Raw genomic sequence first — 24,274 nt, forward strand, 5'->3', positions numbered from 1 at the left:
CTGTGTAGGTAATCCTCCTCTTTCAAAGTAACCCTGTGACCATAGCAATACACTTGCTGGAACCACAAGGCTGTACACAAAGATGGAGGAGTGTTTGAAATATGTAAACTCCATTAGAAAATTACCAACAGTGCCTACAGTTAAGGATGGAACAACTGAAGATGCAGTGACTCAGACATATCCCTAAAGTCTCCGTTGAACAAGATGTTGAAAGCAACATGTCCCTTCTGTAAGAGGTATGGCAAATATCCAAAGGGCAAATCATTTAGTGCTCAGTACAATCATATTCTAAGTTGAGAAGCTAGGCCATCTCACAAAGAAACGGACCATAACTGGTTCTGCTGAAATTATCCCATGTCCCCAAGCAAAGATATAATATAGTTTAGTTGAGGGGCCCCTGGGTGGCTCAGTTGGTTGAGCGTCTGACTTCGGCTCAGGTCATGATCTCACGGTTTGTGAGTTCGAGCCCCGTGTCGGGCTCTGTGCTGACAGCTCAGAGCCTGGAGCCTGCTTTGGATTCTGTGTCTCCCTCTCTCTCTGCCTCTCCCTCACTTATGCTCTGTCTTTATCTCTCAAAAATACATAAGATGTAAAAAAATTAAAAATTTTTTAAAAAATAAAAGAGTTTAGTTGAAGAAATACAGAATTCTTTCATCAGAGTGGTCAGTATGGTAGTCATACTCTCTACCATCAAGAGTCTGGCCCACCCAACCCCAAAATACATAATTAAATGTTCTATTTAAATGAAAGCCAGCCTTCTGGGGCAACTGCTACATTAAAACCCAAACTAACTTTCTTAATCATGTGCTCCACTGGGAGTTGAACATCAGTAATGTATTCCTCTTTTCCCGTATATTCCTTAAGAATCCAAGCCATCCTCCGATGGTAGCTCCTATCTGGCTATTAAACAGAGAATAAACACTCCAGGAAACATCCTAGGAAGCTGCCCAAGCTGTATACTTCATCCTGTAAAGCAAGCACCATTGTTACAGTATCCAACCATGAAGCAAAGTCAGAGAGTCCTCATATAGAATTCCGACTTGGGAGTGAACTGCACTTCCACCATCTGCAGAAGAAAAGGCTACGATCAACGACACCCACATGCAGAAACTATGATGGTAAGTGGTCTGAGATTGTATCCAAATTAAATCACTCAAGAGGAGCCCTTAGAAAGAAAAGAGGATGCACAACAGCAGGGTGGGTCACAAAATCCTAGGGGCCAGGGACTGTCAACCAGTCCCAGCAAATGCAAATTCCTAAAAGTGTGCATCGAATAGAATGAAGACAAGCTCTCTCAAGGGAAAGACTTGGCAGAAGACCTATTATGGGTTTAATTGTGCTCCCCTGCCAAAACTCATATTTGCAGTCCTAGTGCCCAATTCCTTGGAATGTGCTCTTATTTTAAAAAGGGTTTTACAGAGGTAATCAAGTTAGAATAATATCACTAGAGTGGCCCTAAACTAATATGGCCAGTGTCCTTATGAGAACAGAAAACGTGGAAAGAGATACACATGCATGGAAAACACTACGTGAACATGTAAAAGGCAATCTACAAGCCACGGAGAAAGGCCTGGAACAGACCCTCCTGCACAATCTTCATTCGTTTCCCATATAACCAACAATGTCAACAATTTCATTTTTTACTTCGAGGCCCACATGTGTGATACAGTAAGTTTTTGTTGTTAAAACCACCCAGTTTTGGTTACTTTCTAAGGCAACGCTAGCAAATTAAAACACTCTCCAAAGGCGAAGACAATTTGTGTCAAATACACTCATATTCTATTTTTTTTTTAAGTTTATTTCTTTTGAGAGAGCATGAGCATGGGGAGGGGCAGAGTGAGACGGAGAGAGAGTCCCAAGCAGGCCCTGCACTGTCAGCACAGAGGCCAATACAGGGCTCAAACCCACAAACCACAAGATCGTGACCTGAGCCTAAACCAAGAGTCCAACACTTAACCCACTGAGCCACCCAGGTGCCCCAAATACACTCATATTCTGAAGTGAAGTGCTAGCCACATGGCAAACAAATGATACCAAACAGGCCTGCCAGTAGTACTCCATTAAACTACCAAAGAGATATAAAAGAATTAACAAAGAGGAAAGAGAGAAAGAATTTTTAGAGAATTCTGTCAGTGTGCTGGGTATTTTCTAAACACTCATAAGGGCGGGCTAAGTACTGTTTCTCCCTTGCTGTGAATCACCGACCAGGAGCTTCGGAAAACAATGACTGACGCTTGTGAAGGTTGAGGGATACAGGAACAACTGTGTGACTCACGCATGTATCATCAAGAAGTGAAGGCTTGAGGTGCCCCTGGAGAAAGGAAGTAAGTGCCTACCTTGTGAAAGAACAGCAGTTCCAAAGAAAGATATTGATTTCCTAGGTTGACAGGTTGTTCTGGAAAAAGAGAAGCCTGAGAATTCTTTCACAGGGAAACCACCCTAGAGGACCGCCTAGTAAAGAAGAAAGTCAACAACAGAAGTGATGGTCATAGCAGGCCGAGGGATTGAGGTGAGGGTCTAAGAGTCAGAGAAAGGTCAGTGCATGTGACAGGGCATAAAGTCTGAGGTCCCTGAAGAAAAATGAAAATATTTCCTGAAAGCATCACATCATGGCATCCTCCATATCTCAGAGCCTATCATCCATCACATTACAACTTTGCCAACATGTCATTTCTCTTGTCTCTCTGGGGAACACAATAGGGGGAAAAGGACGAGAAACTGGAGAATAGATAGACTGAGAACAGAAAGACAAAAAGTGTTTGCCTATTACTGACTCCATACTCATATATACATATCACCTGCAGGATTCCAGTCTGTGAACAGGTCCCATCTGGGACTGAAAAATATTCCCCAACGTTCAGGAATTGAGGCAAACCTGGATTAATACCCTGGAATAGATTTCTTACCAAATGGAAGTGGCAACAGAACATTTATCTATATAAGAATAACAAAAAAAAAAACTTTGGAACCCTGCTGGGCTTTCCTCCAAGACATGGGAAGAAGTCCCCAAGTCGGTTTTTGGGGAAAAGAGCACAAATAAAGTTACTTTCTTTCTGAACTCATTAACATAAGCTCAACACTAATGCAAACAAATAGTGATCAAATTCAATTCTGCCTATGTTCTAACGTAACGCGACCATACAGAAATCGGAGTGAGAACTGTGGGAGAACCAAGCACGCCTGCATTACTGGATAGCACAAGGCAGGACATTCAGACACACTGTGACTTCTTGGCTACCCCAAAACATATACTTTTATTATTTTTAAAGGCACTTTCAAAAACACAAAAGAAAAGACATTCTCTGAGATAACGCCCTACTTAAAAGACCCCTTATTTATTTATTTCAACCAGCTTTTAAATATATTTATTGATGGCACAAAAACAGACACATAGACCAATGGAATAGAATAAAACCCCAAAACTAGACCCACAAACATATGGCCAACTAATCTTTGACAAAGCAGGAAAGAATATCCAATGGAAAAAAGACAGTCTCTTTAACAAATGGTGCTGGGAGAACTGGACAGCAACATGCAGAAGGTTGAAACTAGACCACTTTCTCACACCATTCACATGAATAAACTCAAAATGGATAAAGGACCTGAATGTGAGACAGGAAACCATCAAAACCCTAGAGGAGAAAGCAGGAAAAAAACCTCTCTGACCTCAGCCGTAGCAATCTCTTACTCGACACATCCCCAAAGGCAAGGGAATTAAAAGCAAAAATGAAAAAAAAAAAAAAATGGAAAATAAATAAATAAATAAATAAATAAATAAATAAAGCAAAAATGAACTACTGGGACCTTATGAAGATAGAAAGCTTCTGCACAGTAAAGGAAACAACCAACAAAACTAAAAGGCAACCAACGGAATGGGAAAAGATATTTGCAAATGACATATCGGACAAAGGGCTAGTCTCCAAAATCTATAAAGAGCTCACCAAACTCCACACCCGAAAAACAAATAACCCAGTGAAGAAATGGGCAGAAAACATGAATAGACACTTCTCTAAAGAAGACATCCGGAGGGCCAACAGGCACATGAAAAGATGCTCAACGTCGCTCCTCATCAGGGAAATACAAATCAAAACCACACTCAGATATCACCTCACGCCAGTCAGAGTGGCCAAAATGAACACATCAGGAGACTATAGATGCTGGAGAGGATGTGGAGAAACGGGAACCCTCTTGCACTGTTGGTGGGAATGCAAATTGGTGCAGCCGCTCTGGAAAACAGTGCGGAGGTTCCTCAAAAAATTAAAAATAGAGCTACCCTATGACCCAGCAATAGCACTGCTAGGAATTTACCCAAGGGATACAGGAGTACTGATGCATAGGGGCACTTGTACCCCAATGTTTCCAGCAGCACTCTCAACAATAGCCAAATGATGGAAACAGCCTAAATGTCCATCAACTGATGAATGGATAAAGAAATTGTGGTTTATATACACAATGGAGTACTACGTGCCAATGAGAAAGAACGAAATCTGGCCCTTTGTAGCAACGTGGATGGAACTGGAGAGTGTGATGCTAAGTGAAATAAGCCATACAGAGAAAGACAGATACCATATGGTTTCACTCTTACGTGGATCCTGAGAAACTTAACAGAAACCCATGGGGGAGGGGAAGGAAAAAAAAAAAGAGGTTAGAGTGGAAGAGAGCCAAAGCATAAGAGACTCTTAAAAACTGAGAACAAACTGAGGGTTGATGGGGGGTGGGAGGGAGGGGAGGGTGGATGATGGGTAGTGAGGAGGGCACCTTTTGGGATGAGCACTGGGTGTTGTATGGAAACCAATTTGACAATAAACTTCATATATTGAAAAAAAAATAAACCCTAAAGGAATAAAGGAGAAAAAAAATAAAAATAAAGGATGTTTTGAGTATTCCTGAAAAAAAATAAATAAATGTTATGTTATTGTTTAAAAAAATAAAATAAAATAAAATAAAATAAAATAAAATAAAATAAAATAAAATAAAATAAAATAAAATAAAATAAATATATTTATTGAATGGGGCGCCTGGGTGGCTGAGTCGGTTGAGCGTCCGACTTTGTCTCAGGTCATGATCTCGTGGCTTGTGAGTTCAAGCCCCATGTCGGGCTCTGTGCTGACAGCTCAGAGCCTGGAACCTGCTTCTGTTTCTGTGTCCCCCTCTCTCTCTGCCCCACCCCTGCTTGTGCTCTGTCTCTCTCTGTCTTTCAAAACTGAATAAACATAAAAAACAATTTTTAATATATTTATTGAAAAAGAAGCATACTATTGGTCAGTTTGAGTGCTATATCTATGATAAAACAGATTATGAAAACTATAGAGTGAAACCATTATTTTATAGAACTGAATCATCTGATATGCTACCTCTTGCAATAACTTAATGGGTCCAACTATACCCTTTGAATGGACCAATTTTATAATTCTCCTAGAAAGTTTTGACTTGGGTATAATCTCTTGCTGCTTTCTTTCTCTGATCCAAGGCTTAAGAGAAAATCCCTGGAAATCAGCAAGTGGAATCAGACCTCTCCAGGATTGAGAAGAGACAGGAATGAGAAAAAGGACATCCTGCCACATTTTAAAGACCCACAATTGCGGTGCTTTGCAGGATAGAGGGGAAAAGGGATACACAGTGGAGAAGGAAAAACAGTCCCAACAATTATAATGAACATTTCTAAACTGTCAACATCATGGATTAATTTCTAAAACACAAGCTTATAAACAAAAGCCATCCAGCTAGCCACTAACTGAAATGCATACGCAATATAATCAAGGAGATACTGTGCTTATAAAACCATATGTGTCTTATTTATCTCTAATTTTATTTTATTTTTTCCATCTTTTTTTCAAAATTTTATTTAAAGTCTAGTTAGTTAACATATAGCGTAATATTGGTTTCAGGAGAATTTAGTGATTCATCACTTACATATGACACCCAGTGCTCATTATAACTTATCTCTAATTCTTAAATAATTCATTCTCTTATTGGGTATGCAAGTGAGCAATGGAGAAAATGGTACATCTTCAGTACCAGCCAGTGCTAAGAGTTTCAACACTTCCAGAAGATGCAGACTAGAGAACTTTATTAGGCACCGGAAGGGTTTCTCTCTCAGCCAAGATGCCCCCATTTAAGTTACTTTTGAATTTCATTTCAAGCTTATTTTGTACAAAGTCTACTCTTAGTTGAGGATAGTCTCCAAAAGCTTCTCTTTTTTTTTAAGTTTATTTCTTTATTTTGAGAGAGCATGTGCATGAGCAAGGGAGGGGCGAGAGAGGAAGAGAGAGAATCCCAAACAGGCTACGTGCTGTCAACGTAAAAGCCCTATGTGGGGCTTGATCTCATGAACCAAGATCATGACCTGAGTCGAAATCAAGAGTCAGATGCTTAACTGACTGAGCCACCCAGGCACCAGTCCAAAAGTTTCTTGAGTCACTCTGTGGACTCTCTCATTTTCTACTCTGTTTTCATGAATAATCCTTGAATCCATGTTTATATCTAGCCCAAGGCTTTTTTCTTGTAGAGATGTAGTAGAGTTGCAAGTTTCAGAGGTCTGATTATACTGTTTAAAAACAATAGCCTTGGGGCACCTAGGTGGCTCGGTTGAGTGTCTGACTTCAACTCAGGTCATGATCTCGCAGTTTGTGGGTTCAAACCTTGCATCAGCCTTGCTGCTATCAGTGCAGAGCTTGCTTGGGATCTTCTGTTCCCCCTTTTCTGTATCACTCCCCTGCTCCCACTCGCACTCTCTCTCTCTCAAAAATAAATAAAACATTTAAAAAATTTTTTAAAATTGTGGCACCTGGGTGGCTCAGTCAGTTAAGCGTCCAACTTCTGCTCAGGTCACGATCCCATGATTTGTGGGTTCGAGCCCCACGTCAGGCTCTGTACTGACAGCTCAGAGCCTGGAGCCTGCTTCGGATTCTGCGTCACCTTCTCTCTCTCTGCCCCTCCCCTGCTCATGTTCTCTCTCACTCTCTCAAAAATAAACATTATAAAAAATTAAAAAATAAAATAAAAAATAAAAAAATAGCCTTAAGAGAGTCCAGATACCAGCTTCTGAACTCCATTTTCACAATGTGATGGTATCTGCTAGCAACTGTCACTGCCTGACCCAGAAAGGGTATATTATTCCTCAACTGGGAGAAAAAAGAAGGCATACGGAGTTTGGGAATGACACACCACATAAGCAAGTTTGTGTTGGTGTGGCTTTCCATACTGCACTCCCCAGAGATTCAAATCCATACTGCATTCTCCTCAGCATCTCTGAAACTTCTCAGAATTTTCTTAACTGATCTTTTGAATTGTTCCATATAAAACAGGTCAATGTCTTCACCTGGTCCTTTATTCATTTGAAAGATATCCCAAATTTTCTGGTGCTGAGGAAATTGAGTATAAATGACGTCTACAAGGGCTGCATCATTGACACTTGCCTGCTTCTCCTCACAAAGCATAACCAAGCGCTGAACAAGCGATTCCTTTTTCTTCCAGAAGTCTGCGGTCTGCTATTGATTTTCAGACCAAAAAAAAAATCCCAGGCTTGGAGGACTGTCAGCATTTCAGTTACTGGGATCTTCAAAATGGTTCTCTTGATAAACTCGGCAACAGCTCTGTCCATCTCTTTGGCACGTCCAACATGACCAGTAATGTGTCTCCTCAGCAGCTGTCGCCTGGAGGTGATCCACTTTTTTTTAATATGTATTTTTTGAGTGAGCACAAGCAGGGGAGGGGCAAGAAGAGGGAGACAGAGGATTTGAAGTGGGCTCTGTGCTGACAGGCTGACAGGCCGACAGCAATGAGCCGGACATGAGGCTCAAACTCACAAACCGCAAGATCATGACCTGAGCCAAAGTTGGACACTCAACCGACTGAGGCGCCCCTGGTGCCCCTGGAGGCGATCCAATTTTAAATTTAGACCCAAGAACAGTCTTTATCAGCTTATCTCCTAAAGGGGATAAACTCACCCATAAATTCACATCAGTCCTCATTTTAGTGTGAATTATTTCCACACACAGTCCAAGGAAAACATTAACCATGCAGATGGGGACTTCTATGCTTCCATGGATTGTGCCCCATTTTCTCTACAGGTGAAAGCTTTGGCAATCATGGGTACCTTCAAGTCTTGACCAGTGCACAAAGCCTCTGATTCCTCACCGCACCCATCTTTGTGTTTCCGGATTTCTCCCAATTCAACCCCTTTCTCACTTCTTTCCCCTTTTCGTTTTTGTCCACTATTCCCCATGTCTCCTGTGTTCCCATTCATTTTGCTGAGTGATATATATATAAAAGAACATGGACTCTCTGACTGAAGACAGGATTTCGGTCATTAAAAGAAACTTTCAGAGGGGTAGCTGTGAAAGAACCCCGATGGAATCCATTTCCACATACTCTTCTCCCATATGTATGGTTTACAAAGTTCTCTTGGCCCAAGAATGACCAGGGAGCACATCCACCATCTCCTCCTTCCCTCTCACTAGCAACATGTCCTATTTCAACCTTCAAGGTCTCACCTATCTTTGCCCCAAAAGGGCAATGAAACCCAGATAAAGGGAATTAAAAGTCACATGGAATAAATCTGTCAAAAGGAAGTGAGGAGTTAGTCACCCACACCATGTGGGAAAGAGGGCTGGGTAAAACAAGGAAATAGGGCTCCCTGAGTGCCACCACCAGCTGACACAAAAGTTGGGACCATACTTCTACTTTAGTATTTGGAGACCGTATAAATCACAATCCAAATGGCAGAGGAAGTAAAAAACTAGAGAATGATATACCCTAAATTGAAAGGTTACATACATTAGTCACCAGAATCAAATTATTATCTGAACCTGGAATAAGGTCAAAAGCCAAGAAATAGCCAACTCTTTTCAGGAGGCTTTCAAAATACAAAAGAGGCTCCCAGAGAATACCAAAAGAAGCTATATACCCCGACATGACAGCTGAAGGATAAGTCTGAACTAGAGATAATCCAATATGAAATTCTAGTAAATAACAACAAGGAGGCATTTGCTCCAAAGACAGCTGGAACAGACACACATGTGGCAGTGTTTGCATGCACCCTGACCATAAACGAACGAGGGGACAAAGGGATACTGGCTTACTCCCATTCTGGTTCTAAGGTAAGCAAATGAATGAGGAAATACACTCAACTACCTATAATAGGAGTGTAGTTCAGGTGCTGTAGGTCTGATACATCTATAAAAACCTACCTTGAATAGGATGATATAAGTAACAGGTCCTTAAACGTAAGAGTTTTGCTTGACACTTCAAAGGCCAAAACAATAAAATCGAAGTACTCCATATTATACAGCAAAGTCCTCAGGTACGTTAGTTACCAAAAACACCCAAAAATGGCTCAGCTGCATTAACCCAGTGTACACTTCTAGGACATAAAAACTTGGGTTGAAAGGAGGAAAGGCATCTTGGAGGGAGGTGTCAATGTAGCAGGCATTTCCTTCCCAATTCTGACTCTAGGCCTGCTTCCCTTTGCTTAACTGAGCAATCTAACATTCTATTTATAGAGAAGGTATGAGCTGGGGATATGCCATAGTTAGAGCCCAAATTTATTTTCTAAATTATGTGCTCCACTAGGTCTGGAGTATTGGTTGTTTACTTATCTTAGTCTTTTCTCTGAGAATCCATGCAATTTTCCAACAGCATTAGCTGCTGAGGAATAACCTGGGGCATGAATGATCCAGTGAAAGTCCCACAAAGCTGATGACTACTGTGTTTATTTTCCTGACACCGTTGTCCTGTTGGATATGGTAGGAGGATAAAAATATGAAACACAGTCCAAATGAGAGTCCTTGCATACTGCCTCCATTTGTGATGCAGACAGGGAGGCCAGTGTCATTCTTTGTGAAGCTATCTACTGCATGCATGGTCAGAGATATGCTTGAGAGAAGTTAGGGCGTCAGGTCTAGTTTTTCTGGCTATGAGACATGGAAATCTCTTCTGTACTGGTGTACGGCTCTGAGGATATCTAACAGGCTACCTTGGTCTCATGTGCTGGAATTATTATGTCTTGGTTTGGGGCCAGATTCCGAATCAGAGATAGATTATCATGCCCTGTGTGAGAGTCTACGCAGGTGACCATGGCCCTAACTTGGGCAATTCAGGTCTGATGAACTTTATGATCTTGATGATTCTATTAATTTTCATCTTGGAAGGGTCCCTATATATATATCTCCACATAGGCACAAAACTACATGTGTATCTTGGGTAATCTGATGATGATTTTTCTCTCTGCAGGGGCTGAGACATGATGATCCATCCAGTCAGCATGCTCCCAGACACCACACTAGACTGCCAACCCATGGATGACTGCCCATGAGTGATTCGAAATGCAAAAAAAATGTATAGTGGAAGATATTTTTTCCAGAGTAAGCAACACAGCCCCTATCTCTACCCGCTGAACAGAATTCCATTTTCTAAGCCATAGCTGCAAGCAGTTTTCTTTGGGGTTAGACAGCTTCCACAGCCCACTACGACCCATCTGTCTTGAACTTACCAATGAGTTCACGAAGCAGACCCAGGCATCCTCAGAAACCTGGGTGTATCGAAGTCACGAGAGCCTGAGGTGCTGCCATGATCTCTGTATCTGAGACAGCTACATCTGGAGTGTGAATGGACACTTTTTCCTGCACCTCTGAGACACCATTAGAGCCTAAGACTTCCTAAATATACCACTTTCACCTAAAATGTATGTTTCCTAGGTGCCTCGTTAGCGCAGCAGGTAGCGTGTCAGTCTCATAAAATGTATGTTTCTTATACAATACTCACTTTGTTGGTGTTCTCCTTTAAGACCAATGCCATAATATAAAAGCCAGGGTTTAACAATCCTCATTCTTGTTTTGTTACTTTCTCGATGTCCACCAGCATCAACAAGCTAACAAGAGTCTCTCAAATTGGGTATAGCATGTGTCAGATTCAAGCAAGGACCATGAACAAATAGGTATTTAGTGCCATTGCTTAGAAGATACATATTTTAGCCACAGGATCCATTCTGCTTAAATGTCGGTCACTGACAATTTCCCTAAAAACACGCCGCATGGATGAGGAGCCTGAGTGAAAGGTTGTCTGTATAGCCGAATGGATCATTTCTAATGTAGGCTGTTGGTCAACTTCAGTGCTTATCTGGTGATCTTATGTAATGGGCTGAGTTGGATCCTCATGTGAAATATAAAGAGCATCCAATATTGAATGGAGTTATCAAATACTCTGCCCTCCTTTGATTTCCCGGAGATTTTAATGCCATCATTTTTGTTCATGAATAGATTCAGATTGTTTCTAGGTACCAGGCCATGGTTTCCATAAAGTTAATCTTGGTAGCCGACCAACAACACTTGTCAGGATTAAGAGTCCATCCCTGGTTACGCAGATATTAGCCCAACTCTCTCAGGTAGATGGTATGCTACCCTTAGTCCTTTCGATCAGGATAATGTAATCATGTGAGGGTACCAAGACCCCTGGTGAGATGTCAGTTCCCTAGGTCTCAGCCTATCCACTGCTGAGAAATCATTAGAGGGTTCAGGCTGTCACAGGCATGCAGCGTGAACAGGTATTGTCCTCTGAGTCTCATGGAAGCAAATAAGCTCCGATCTTCTGCTTGCAGTGGGATCTAAAGAAAGCATCGACACATTCACCACTGCGTATCAGGCCCTTCAGTCTGTACAACAGACTATATCGCCATCATGATATCTACAACTACAATGGTAAAGATAAGTGCTGTCACACTGAGCTTACGGCAACCTGCAGTGAGGTGTCAAGAACCAATGGCTTCTATCACTAGACACAGGATGATTGTAGAATGGTCTGGGCTCTTTAAACACTCCTGCCTCTAATAGTTCCTTAACAAGTGTAGGGACCTCCTTTTACCATCCCCAACACATGCCAGTATCCTACTTTGCTTTATTTATACTCCATTGCTGGAATGGGAAAACCTGGTAGCTCCCATTTTTCTACTTACTCTACCACCAGTACTATAATTGTAGCATTTCCCCATTGGGAACATTCCTTAAAACTCAAAAGAAGAATTACACATTCTTATCACAACTCTCCCGAGAATACATTCAGCAGTATCAGTTACAGCACTTTCGGTATATTGGCTCAAAAGAGCCTACCCATTAACTCACATCAGTCCATAGTGCAATCTGAGACTTACTTCCACATCAAAAGTAAACTTCTGACTGAGCCCATGGAGACTTCTAGGCACCACAGTGACTTGTGCCCCAGTGTCCCTAGGGGCTGAAAAGTGTGACAACCTTAAGTGCCAACAAGCCCTCAAAACACTTGGATGAGTGTGTCAGATATTTAGAGAAGGAGAGGCCACAACCCTGCCCTTGACCTGTTCATTCTTGAAAACAGAAAAGTCTGGGTAGAAAGGTGGTGCTGAATGTGTTACATTAACATCAATCAGAACGGTACAGATATCAGAATATGATCTAGGTCCTCCTGATCCTCCTATTATGAGCAATGTGGTCATGGCCAAACTGGCTTATAACATGGGGTTGGTCATAGAGAATGGGGTGATCACTCCTCATCTAAGTAACTGGCAGGGCCCCCTCACCTATGAGTCAAGAAGAAAACCTCTAAAATACCACTAGGGTTTTCCCAAATCCATGCTTAATATCAGTTCTTTGCAACTCAATTTAAAAGCAGATCTTGGGCTGCCTGGGTGGCTCAGTCAGTTAAGCATCCAACTCTTGATTTCAGCTCAGTTCATGATCTCATGGTTCATGGGTTCGAGCCCCATATCAGGCTCTGTGCTGATAGCACAGGGATCCTCTTGCTTAGGATCCTCTCTCTCCCCCTCTCTCTCTGCTCCTCCTCTGCTTGCACTCACTCTCTCTTTTGCGCTCTCTCTCTCTCTGTCAAAATAAATAAATAAATATTTTTAAAAAGCAGATCTTAGTACATTTTGATGTAACCAACTATCCCTTGTCACCAAACACTTCATCCGTGAGGTTGGCTACTGGCCCACAGATCCCATTCCATATTGGATGGATCAACCTGCTGAGTGTCACCTATATTTTTACAAAAGGGCTTTGTGACCTTATCAGTTTCCAGGAGAAGAGAGTTAAACACACACACACACACACACACAAAGACTCATAAATGGAGAGAACAAACTGGTGGTTGTCAGAGGGGTAGGGGGTAGGGAGATAGGTGAAATAGGCAAAAGGGACTAAGATGTACAAACTTCCAGTTATAAAATAAGTAAATCATGGAGATGAAAAGTACAGCATATGGAATATAGTCAGTAATACTGTAATAACCCTGTATGGTGACAGATGGTGACTACACTTACTGCAGCGAGTATTTCATAATGTATAGAATTGCTAAATCACTATGTTCTACACCTGAAGCTAACGAAACATTGTGTATCAACTATACTTCAGAAAGAAAGGGGAGGGGAGGGCAAGGGAGGGCAGGGGAGGGCAGGAGAAGGCAGGGGAGGGGAGGAAAAGGCAAGAAAAAACAAAATTCATGGAGTCAATCTGTCAAAATCAGGTGGGACAGAGACCCATGTAGTGGTGCCTCATATTAAGAGACAACTTTTAGACCAATTTTGTAGTAGACACAACTATTCTCTCAGGAATATAGAACACTAGAGTGCATAAAAGACAGAAATTGTTCTTTAATGTGGGATTCGATTCTGTGTATGAAATCACTATGCCCTCAATTTTGTTGAAAATTGTAAGCCTCCTCTCTGATGGGCATCCAAGGCTATACAGAATGACACTTTCCACTTGCCAATCAACAAGATATTATTAACCTTGAAAACTTTGGACATCAGAGAAATTTTTTTGATGCAATATAAATATTCAAAATTTTAAAAAAAGCACATTTTAATACCAGTTACACATAAGTGGACAGCATCTCAATGGCACCATAATTTTTCATTTTTTACCTTTTCACTGCAACTTCTCCCAGCTGCACTCAGACACATTTTTCATAAACACAAATCATAAATACTTTCTCACAGACACTACAACACAAGCGTCAACAATACATGTAGTTTCTCCAAGTGGAAGCCCAGGGACAAGAGGGAAGGGAACACATGGATAAGAAATGACGCCAGTAAACACAGGTTGTTCATACTTTCATTCCATTTCAGGGCACAAGGACACTTTTATCAACAACTAGGCACCAATTAGCTGATTCTGATCTCACCTCTTGCTACCTAACCCTCCAAGCTTTTTTCAACAAGTAGAATATGTTATTAGATGCCAGAGAATCTATCTTACTACCAAGCTGGCCCACACACCTTGGAAGAGGTTGGACAGAAGAAGGACCCTTATGCTTCCCCCTCACCTACCATGTAGACACAGGTAGGCTACCAGATCCAAAAGATCTATATCTCTCATAACCTGGCCTGCACTGCTCTACTTATGTGGGGGAAGTCTTCATCCCTCCTAACCCACCCTTGCTTTATGGCCAGATCAGGAAAGTTTCATGTCATCCAACGACTCAGCCAGGGTATTCTCAAGTACCACACATCCCAGATGATTTATCCATCCTAAAATGGAATATATATTGTCCCTTTCATCCACCACTTAGATGGCACCATATACTAAGAGATGCTAGGAAACCTAATTAGACACGAATCTGGCCAGTGCGGCCTTTTGTCTAAAAGGTGGGGGCACTATAACTTTACTAGTCATAAATTCAGTCACTGAAAGCACAAAGACATGCAAGGCAAAGGAAAAGGCTCAACTATTTAACACTTAAAAATATAAATATTCCTTTTATATTTTGACACTTTACTATCTAAAAGCCCAGCAAAAATAAGAATGAGGCAAGAGGGCCAGCTCCCTGTGATTGCTGTCTCACCCGCCAAGAAGGACAACAGGATAACAAAAGGGGGCAAATGTCTTCACCGCAAGCTACAGGATACCCCCTTGTGGGCTTCTGGACTGCAGCTAAGTGGTTTCCTATTCTGCGGCTCTATACTTAAGGGAAGGCTAGGCAGAAATCTCCGTATCTTAGCAAATTCTGGAAGGGATGAATACAGTACCTCATGAGGGGTGAGGACTGGAACAGCCGGCTCCCGTGCAGCGGTGCAGAAAGCTTCACTCGTGCTGCCTGGACTTAGAGTGGCGCAGGGCCTAGCGTGTGACTCAAGTGAAAGAAAAGTTAGGGTTGAAGCTGTCGCGCCGAGTAAGAACAAAATAAGCCTGTTTTCAGAGGTAACTGCACTTCCATCGGCCACAGAAGAAAAAATGTCTTTTCCGAGCTCAACATGAGCTCTCTGAAACAGACTAACTGGACATTTCCTCGTCTTTCATGGAGGAGGGACAAAGGTTACTTCCCCCTGTGTTATTGACCAGGACAGTGACAAAGAGCTTCAGAAAACTGAACTGGAGTTAGGGGGACATCAGCACTAGTGTATGACACATGCAAATGAAGTCAAGAGTCTAGGACTGTAAATACACGGGCAAAAGACACAATCAACAGACTTGTTTATAAGCGAACGGCACTTTCACCACACACAGTTCTGTTTTCCATGGTCGACATGAGAACCCAATAAAACTAAGTGTACTCAGATTATTTTGAAAGGAAAGCACAGAGAAGAAGCACAGGAGGGCTAGATGACCACCACAGAAGTGTGAGACTAAAGAAGCTAAAAGGGACTCCTGTGGCAGGTCAGGAGAAAGGTGCTGAATGGGGCGGCAGCCCACAGGCTGAGAACCTTTTAGGAAGCTCCAACTGTGCCTGGGAAGCATTAGCTCAAGATCCATACTGCTAACTTCGCTGCAAACTGCACCCCACCACCTGCAGAAAAATGGGATGTGCTCTCCACGGTCCACATATGGATCCACACAAAGGGAATGCAATGGGTATTTTCTCCACGCTCACGAGGGAGGCATGAAGACTACCTGAACTTTGTTCCAAGCAAACAGCAAACAGCTGCAGGAAGCTTGTCTTTTTCTTTCCCTCAGAAAATCCTTAATTTATTTACATTTGTGTTATCCAGTCACTTTGTAGGGTCATTTACTTTTACACACTCAAAGTCATCAGACCTACATATTTCATTCTTTGGTACTGTCTTGAAAGAAGCATACACTTGCTGACACATGTTTCTGCCACATTCTTTGCTTCCCGCAACAGGCAAGTTCAGACTCAGGAAGCAAAAGTCCAGTGGAAAGTACCAGAACCAAGGGAAGACTATTTGCCTCATCACACATTCCACAAAATACTTTCTTGGAATCTGCTATGTGTATAAGATGGTATCCTACTCCCACGCATGTAACCTTTGTCTTTCTGAAAATCAAATCTGATTCTACAAGGAAATCACAAAAACAAAAATACTGTTCTCTCAAGTTATACTGGATTTGATTTCAAAAGGAAAAAAAATCTGGCACAAAAGAGACACTCAGACCAATGGCACAGAATAGAGAACCCAGAAACGGATCCACAAACATATGGCCAACTAATCTGTGACAAAGCAGGAAAGAATATCCAATGGAATAAAGACAGTCTCCTCAGCAAATGGTGCTGAGAAAACTGGACAGTGACATGCAGGAAAATGAAACTGGACCGCTTTATTACACCATACACAAAAATAAACTCAAAATGGATGAAACACCTAAATGTAAGACATCAAAATCCTCAAGGAGAAAGCAGGCAAAAACCTCTTTGACCTCGGCCCAGCAACTTCTTACTCAACACGTCTCTGGAGGCAAGGGAAACAAAAGCAAAAATGAACTATTGGGACCACATCAAAATGAAAAGCTTCTGCATAGCGAAGGAAACCATCAGCAAAACTAAAAGGTAACTGACAGAATGGGAGAAGATATTTGCAAACAACATATCAGATAAAGGGTTAGTATCCAAAATCTACAGAGAACTTATCAAACTCAACACCCAAAAAACAAATAATCCAGTGAAGAAATGGGCAAAAGACATGATATGGACACTTCTCCAAAGAAGACATCCAGATGGCCAACTGACACATGAAAAGATGTTCAACATCACTCATCATCAGGGAAATACAAACCAAAACCACAATGAGATACCACCTCACACCTGTCAGAATGGCTAACATGAACAACTCAGGCAACAACAGATGTTGGCGAGGATGCGGAGAAAGAGGATCTCTTTTGCATTGTTGGTGGCAATGCAAACTGGTGCAGCCACTCTGGAAAACAGTATGGAGGTTCCTCAAAAAACTAAAAATAGAACTACCCTACCACCCAGCAATGGCACTACTAGGTGTTTATCCACGGGATACACGTGTGCTGTTTCGAAGGGACACACGCACCCCAATGTTTATAGCAGCACTATCCACAATAGCCAATGTATGGAAAGAGCCCAAATGTCCATCAACAGATGAATAAAGAAGTGGTGTATATATATACAATGAAGTATTACTCAGCAATCAAAAAGAATGAAATCTTGCCATTTGAAACTACGTGGATGGAATTGGAGGGTATTATGCTAAGTGAAATGAGTCAGTCAGAGAAAGATAAATATCGTATGACTTCACTCATATGAGGACTTTAAGAGATAAAACAGATGAACATAAGGGAAGGGAAGCAAAAATAATATAAAAACAGGGAGGGGGACAAAACAGAAGAGACTCATAAATATGGAGAACAAACAGAGGGTTGCTGGAGGGGGTGTGGGAGGGGGGATGGGCTCAATGGGGAAGGGGCACTAAGGAATCTACTGAAATCGTTGTTGCACCATATGCTAACTAACTTGGATGTAAGTTAAAAAATAAATAAATTATTAATTTAAAAAAGGAAAAATTCAAGCTAGTTTAAAAAATTGTAAACTGTCCCACATCAAGTATCTAACCATTCGTGGAAGTTGGCTTTTCTATCTCAGTTTTTAACCAAAGGTAGCAGAGGCTTTACTTATAAGAAAAAAAAAAAAGTTTAAGTACAACTAAGCTACATAAATTATACTAGTGTTTTATTTTGTTTTGTTCTAATCTGTCTGGAACTTCTGTTCTTTTCAGTCCTCACTAACTTTCCTGACTATCCTGAACTGAAATTTTCTTTGCTAAGGTTATCTTTGACCTCTGACTTCCCCAACCCCAGACTTTTTATAGCACTTGTTACATGATCCATCTATGACATTTAACCCAACCAGCTATTTTCTCTGTGGAAACTGCTGCCGCTGGCTTCTGTGACATCATTCATGGGCCCCTCTCCTGGTCTTTCTAGCTACTTTTTTCCAGTCTCCTTTAGTCTCTCTTTTTATTTATTTCTTAATTACTGGTTTTCCCTACGGTTCCATTCTTGACCCTATTGTTTCCATATATATTCCCTGGGCAACTTGACTAAGCCATGAATCAAAGTATCACATGAACACTGATGAATCTACAATTTCAAACTCCAGCTCTGTCTACCTGCCCTGCTCAATGTTTTTCAGACATTTTGAACTTAATAGGTCCCAAGTACAGCATTTTTTTTTTTACTTTCTTCCCCTGCTGCCCTTAGACCTGCTTATTCTCTTCCTGTATTTTCTATCCTACAGCACAATCATCTGTTGTGGAGCCCACTAAAATCTTTTTAAGTGAGTTTGTGCTAGACTCCCTTCCCTCCAGGACGTCACTAATGTTCTTTCTCTACCTGCAACATTCTCAGAGGGCTCCTCCCTTAGTTAACTCTTAAATATCCTACATTTTCCATGCTAATTTCTCAAAGATGCTCTCTTAGCTTTATTTTCCAAAAGCTGTTTTAAAACTGACTTTTCCTTCTAAGATTTTAGCACAGCACAAAACAATGCACACACTTGAGTGGTTATTAAATAAATGACTATGTTTTTCACTTCCCCACTATTTTCCAAAAACACAGCAGACATATTTATTTTGGTCCATCATTTTATCAAGCACAGTCACTGGCACATGGAATGCTCTTAATAAATCCTCCTGTATATTGAATAAGTGACTTCTAGGTACCTCCTAGGCAGAAGTCCTCCGCATTCCTTGCCCACCATCAGCCTCACCTCCATCCACCAAACTATTAGTATGGTTACTTTTTAAATACAAATATGAATGATTCTCCCACTCTGGAATCTTCAGTGACTCCCAAATTTCTCTAGGAACAAATTTAAACTGCTAAGCCTGGTCTACAAGATTATGGACAATGTGACATGAATCTTCAGGAAGCTTGTCTTATCTCCCCTGGAGCTGGGAAACACATGAAGCAGTGTCTGACTCAGGTGAATGAATTCCACACCCGGGGCTGGAGCTGCCTTGAGAAAGGCACAGTGAGGTGTGTGGTTGGCCAAATGAATGACACGATTGCACAAGGCCACACTGGAAAGACGGGGCCTCATTAGGACACACAAACTTGGGCACCTGCCCATCCCCGGGCTGAGCCCAGGGCAGCTGAATCCCAACATACCACATCAAAACGAGAAAACTGAATAAAAATTTGGAAACTTTTGTTGGCCAAAATGAAGGACTGCCCACACTGGCAAGCTAACAGTGACTAGATACATGAGCTACTATGCATTTGAAAGCCAACAAATGCCACATCTTTTTTTTTTTTTAATTTTTTTTTAACGTTTATTTATTTTTGAGACAGAGAGAGACAGAGCATGAATGGGGGAGGGTCAGAGAGAGGGAGACACAGAATTGAAACAGGCTCCGGGCTCCGAGCCGTCAGCACAGGGGCCCGATGCGGGGCTCAAACTCACGGACCGCGAGATCGTGACCTGAGCCGAAGTCGGCGCTCAACCGACTGAGCCACCCAGGCGCCCCAAATGCCACATCTTTTTAAGGAGCCTACAAATACATAACACAGGCTCCCTGAGAAAACCCATAGGCTTAAGCACCCAGGTGTGAATGTTAAGGGACAAATCCACACTGGAGATGATAATCAATATAAAAAATTCCTTCTGAGAACAACCAGAAGACTTTGAGCCAGCAGACAGAAGGGAAGCAATATATGGGAGGGTTTGCACGAACCCCTACAACTCCTAGAATGATGGGATGAAGGGATACTGGCTTCCCTTCTATGTGAAATATTTAAAGTGGATGAGGAAATGCACCCACAGGGCGTACAATTAAGCGTACAGTGGGAGAAGATGCTCTGGGGCAGGCATATACCTGAAAGCCTGCCTTGGGAAAAATTTTGAAAGCAAAATGACCTTGATACAAGTATATGCAGATGCCCCAAGGACCAAATTGAAAATTGCCACAAACCTCAAATTCTAAAGTAAGCACTGTAATACCCAACGAAACCAGTTGTGATGGCATTAGCCCACTCACTACCTAAGGATGTAAAAACTGAGGTGGAAGCAGGAGGAAAGATATTTTGGACAGAACTGAGAATGTGGGGGCATTTTCTACCTGCCTGTAAATCTGTGCTCCCTCCCTTTCTACTCAACCCTATAATTACATTTTCTATTTAAATGGGAGGTACCTGCTGGGGAAATGACACATTTAGAACCCAAACTGACTTTCTTTAGTGTGTGCTCCACTGGGGGCCATACATGACGTGTGCACTTCTCTTCATGTTTTTTCTTTAAGAACCCAAGCCATCCTTCAATGGCACCTGCTTCTGGGAAATGACAATGGATATGAATAGTCCATCAAATGTCCCATGGAGTTCCCCACTGCTGGATATTTTGCCACAAATGTGGCACCATTATTTGATGGCTGTCCCAGGCAAATGCAAATTTAAAACACAGTCCAATTAACAGTACTTGCATGTGATGTTCATGGGGGGTTCACAATAATACTCAGAAAATGGATCTACCACTCTCCATGCCCAGTGGTAATCTTGAGAGGAGAGCAGAGCGCTTGGTCTGCCACATCTGTTCTGGAAACTGGAGATCCCCTACTAGACTGTGCAGCTAACATTCTAGGCATGTCTGCCAGGCTTCCTTAGCCTGATGTGCTGGAATCACTAGGACTTGTTTTCGGGACAGGGCCTAACTTATAGATGCATTACCATTTTGGGGGTTTTTTGGTTTTTTTGGTTTTTTGTTTTTTTGGTTTTTTGGGTTTTTTTGGCCAATTCTATCCAGGTAAGCATGGTCTTAAGCTGGGCAGTGCAGGTATCATGAGCTTGTTGATTCCATTGATTTTTGTCTTCAAAAAGTCGTTATCTGTGCTCCACATGGAGCATGAAAAAGAGGTGTTTATCTCATGCAATCAGAAGATCATGTTTGCCATGACAGAGGCTGAGACATGAGAACCTGGGCATGGCCTTACCAGGCACCAGTCCACACTGAAAGCACATGAGCACAAACCCTAACTTGGTCAAAAATGAACAATGTGTGGAGCACCTGGGTGGCTAAGCTGGTTAAGCATCTGACTCTTAACCTCAAGGTCGTGAATTTGAGCCCCACGCTGGGAATGAAGCCTACATTAAAAAAAATTAACAATGTGCATTTTGGGAAAGAGGGTGTTCAAGGCAAGCCGCCACAGCCCAGACCCCACCCAATGAGCAGTATTCCTTTTTTTCTTTTCTTTTTTAAAACATGTCTATTTAGGGGCGCCTGGGTGGCTCAGTCGGTTGGGCGACCAACTTCGGCTCAGGTCATGATCTCACGGTCTGTGAGTTCGAGCCCCGCGTCGGGCTCTGTGCTGCCAGCTCAGAGCCTGGAGCCTGCTTCTGATTCTGTGTCTCCCTCTCTCTCTGACCCTCCCCCACTCATGCTCTGTCTCTCTCTGCCTCAGAAATAAATAAACATTTAAAAAAAATTAAAATAAAATAAAATAAAACATGTCTATTTATCTTGAGAGAGAGAGAGAGCGGGAGCAAGAGAGGGGGCAGAGGGAGAGAGAGAGAATCTTAATAGATCTAAAAGAAAGACAGATACCATATGTTTTCACTCTTATGTGGATCCTGAGAAACTTACCAGAAGACCATGGGGGAGGGGAAGGAAAAAAAAAAAAAGGTGAGGGAGGGAGCCAAAACATAAGAGACTCTTAAAAACTGAGAACAAACTGAGGGTTAATGGGGGGTGGGAGGGAGGGGAGGGAGGGTGATGGGTACTGAGGAGGGCACCTGTTGGGATGAGCACTGGGTGTTGTATGGAAACCAATTTGACAATAAATTTCATATTTTAAAAAAAAAATTTAATTAAAAAAAATTTAAAAATAGATCTAAGAGAGATCTCTAAGAGAGATCTTAAGAGAGAATATATATATTATATATATCATTACCATGTCCACCACAGTGAAAGCTGCCTCCAGTCTACAGAACAAACTCTTTGATTACTATGATATATGGATGTTCAAGTTCAAAGAGGACTAAAAAAAAAGAAACACACACAAAAAAGTACTCCCCCATTCAGCTATGATACAGCACAGTGAGGCATCTAACACTAATGCCTTTTCACAGACCTCACAGGGTGGTTGTAGGGTGGTATAATCTAAGCACTCTCTCCCCATTAGTTCTTTGCTCATTATAGAGTCATCCTTTCACCCATATGCTCCCTTCCCCTGACATCCCGGTATCCTACACTACTTTAATGGTACCTACTACGTGGCATAATACCCTCTAGTTCCATCCAAGTTGTTGAAAATGGCAAAATGACATTCTTTTTCATCGCCAAGTAGTATTCCATTGTACATATAAACGACATCTTCTTTATCCATTCATCGGTTGATGGACGTTTGGGCTCTTTCCATAATTTGGCTATTGATAGTACTGCTATAAACTCTGGGGTGCATGTGCCCCTTTGAATCAGCACTTTTGTATCCTTTGGATAAATACCTAGTAGTACAATTGCTGGGTCATAGGGTAGGTCTATTTTTAATTTTTGAGGAACCTCCACACTGTTTTCCAGAGTGGCTGTAGCAATTTGCATTCTCTCCAAAAGTGCAAGAAGGTTCCCCTTTCTCTGCATCCTCACCAACATTTTTTGTTTCCTGAGTTGTTAATGTTAGCAATTCTGACAGATGTGAAGTGGTATCTCATTACAGGTTTGATTTGTATTTCCCTGATGAGGAGCAACATTGAGCATCTTTTCATGTGTCTGTTAGCCATCTGGATGTCTTCTTTGGAAAAGTGTCTATTCATGTCTTCAGCCCATTTCTTCACTGGATTATTTGTTTTTTGGGGTGTTGAGCTAGGTAAGTTCTTAACAGCCTTTGGATACTAACCCTTTATCCAATATGTCATTTGCAAATATCTTCTCCCATTCTGTCAGTTGCCTTGTAGTTTTGTAGATTGTTTCTTTTGCTGTGCAGAAGCTTTTTATCTTGATGAGGTGCCAATAGTTCATTTTTGCTTTTATTTCCCTTGCCTGCAGAGCCATGTCAAGTAAGAAGTTGTTGTGACCGAGGTCAAAGAGGTTGCTGCCTGTTTTCTCCTCTAGGAATTTGATGGTTTCCTGTCTCACATTTAGGTCTTTCACCATTTTGAACTTATTTTTGTATATGGTGTAAGAAAGTGGTCCAGTTTCATTCTTCTGCATGTTGCTTCCAGTTCTCCCACTACCATTTGCTAAAGAGACTGTCTTTTTTCCACTGAATATTCTTTCCTGCTTTGTCAAAGATTAGTTGGCCATACGTTTGTGGGTCCATATCTGGGTTCTCTGTTCTATTGCATTGATGTTATGTGTCTCTTTTTGCCAATACCATACTGCCTTGGTGATTACAGCTTTGTAATACAAGTTCAAGTCCCGAACTGTGATGCCTTCAGCTTTGGTTTTCTTTTTCAACATGACTTCGGCTATTTAGGGTCTTTTGTGGTTCCATACAAATTTTAGGATTGTTTGTTCTAGCTCTGGGGGAAATGCTGGTGTTATTTTGATAGGGATTGCATTGAACGTATAGACTGCTTTGGGTAGTATCAACATTTTAACAATATTTGTACTTCAATCCATGAGCATGGCTGGGGAAGCCTGGTGGGATCCTGGCTGTGTACTCATTCCACTATCATTGTTCTAATAGTAGCATTTCCTCCACTGGAACATCCCTTACAGTCAAGAAAGAATTACATGCACATAACAAAACTCTTCCCACAATACACTCAGCAGTATCACTTACAACATTTTGTGTATATAATGGCTGAAAGGGCCCAGCTTTAAAATCACATCAGTCTCCATTCCAAAGTAAGAATAACAAAGAAATGGAAAGACATTACATGGTCATAGATTAAAAGAACAAATACTGTTAAAATGTCTATATTAGTCAAAGCAATCTACACATTTCATGCAATCTCTATCAAAATACCAATGGCATTTTTCACAGAGCTAGAACCAACAATCCTAAAATTTGTATGGAACCAGAGAAGACCCCCAAGATAGCCAAAGTAACCTTGAAAAAAAGGAGCAAAGTTGAAGGCATCACAATTGCAGACTTCAAGGTATATTA

General features: G+C 41.6%; 1 pseudogene; it reads right to left on the reverse strand.

Annotated features, from left to right (window-relative positions):
* Positions 1-5,432: 5,432 nt before the first annotated feature.
* Positions 5,433-7,603, reverse strand: LOC131502630 (centromere protein N-like; annotated as a pseudogene).
* Between the last annotated feature and the right edge of the window lie 16,671 nt (positions 7,604-24,274).

Source organism: Neofelis nebulosa, chromosome X, assembly GCF_028018385.1.
Source record: "Neofelis nebulosa isolate mNeoNeb1 chromosome X, mNeoNeb1.pri, whole genome shotgun sequence".
Taxonomy (NCBI): domain Eukaryota; kingdom Metazoa; phylum Chordata; class Mammalia; order Carnivora; family Felidae; genus Neofelis; species Neofelis nebulosa.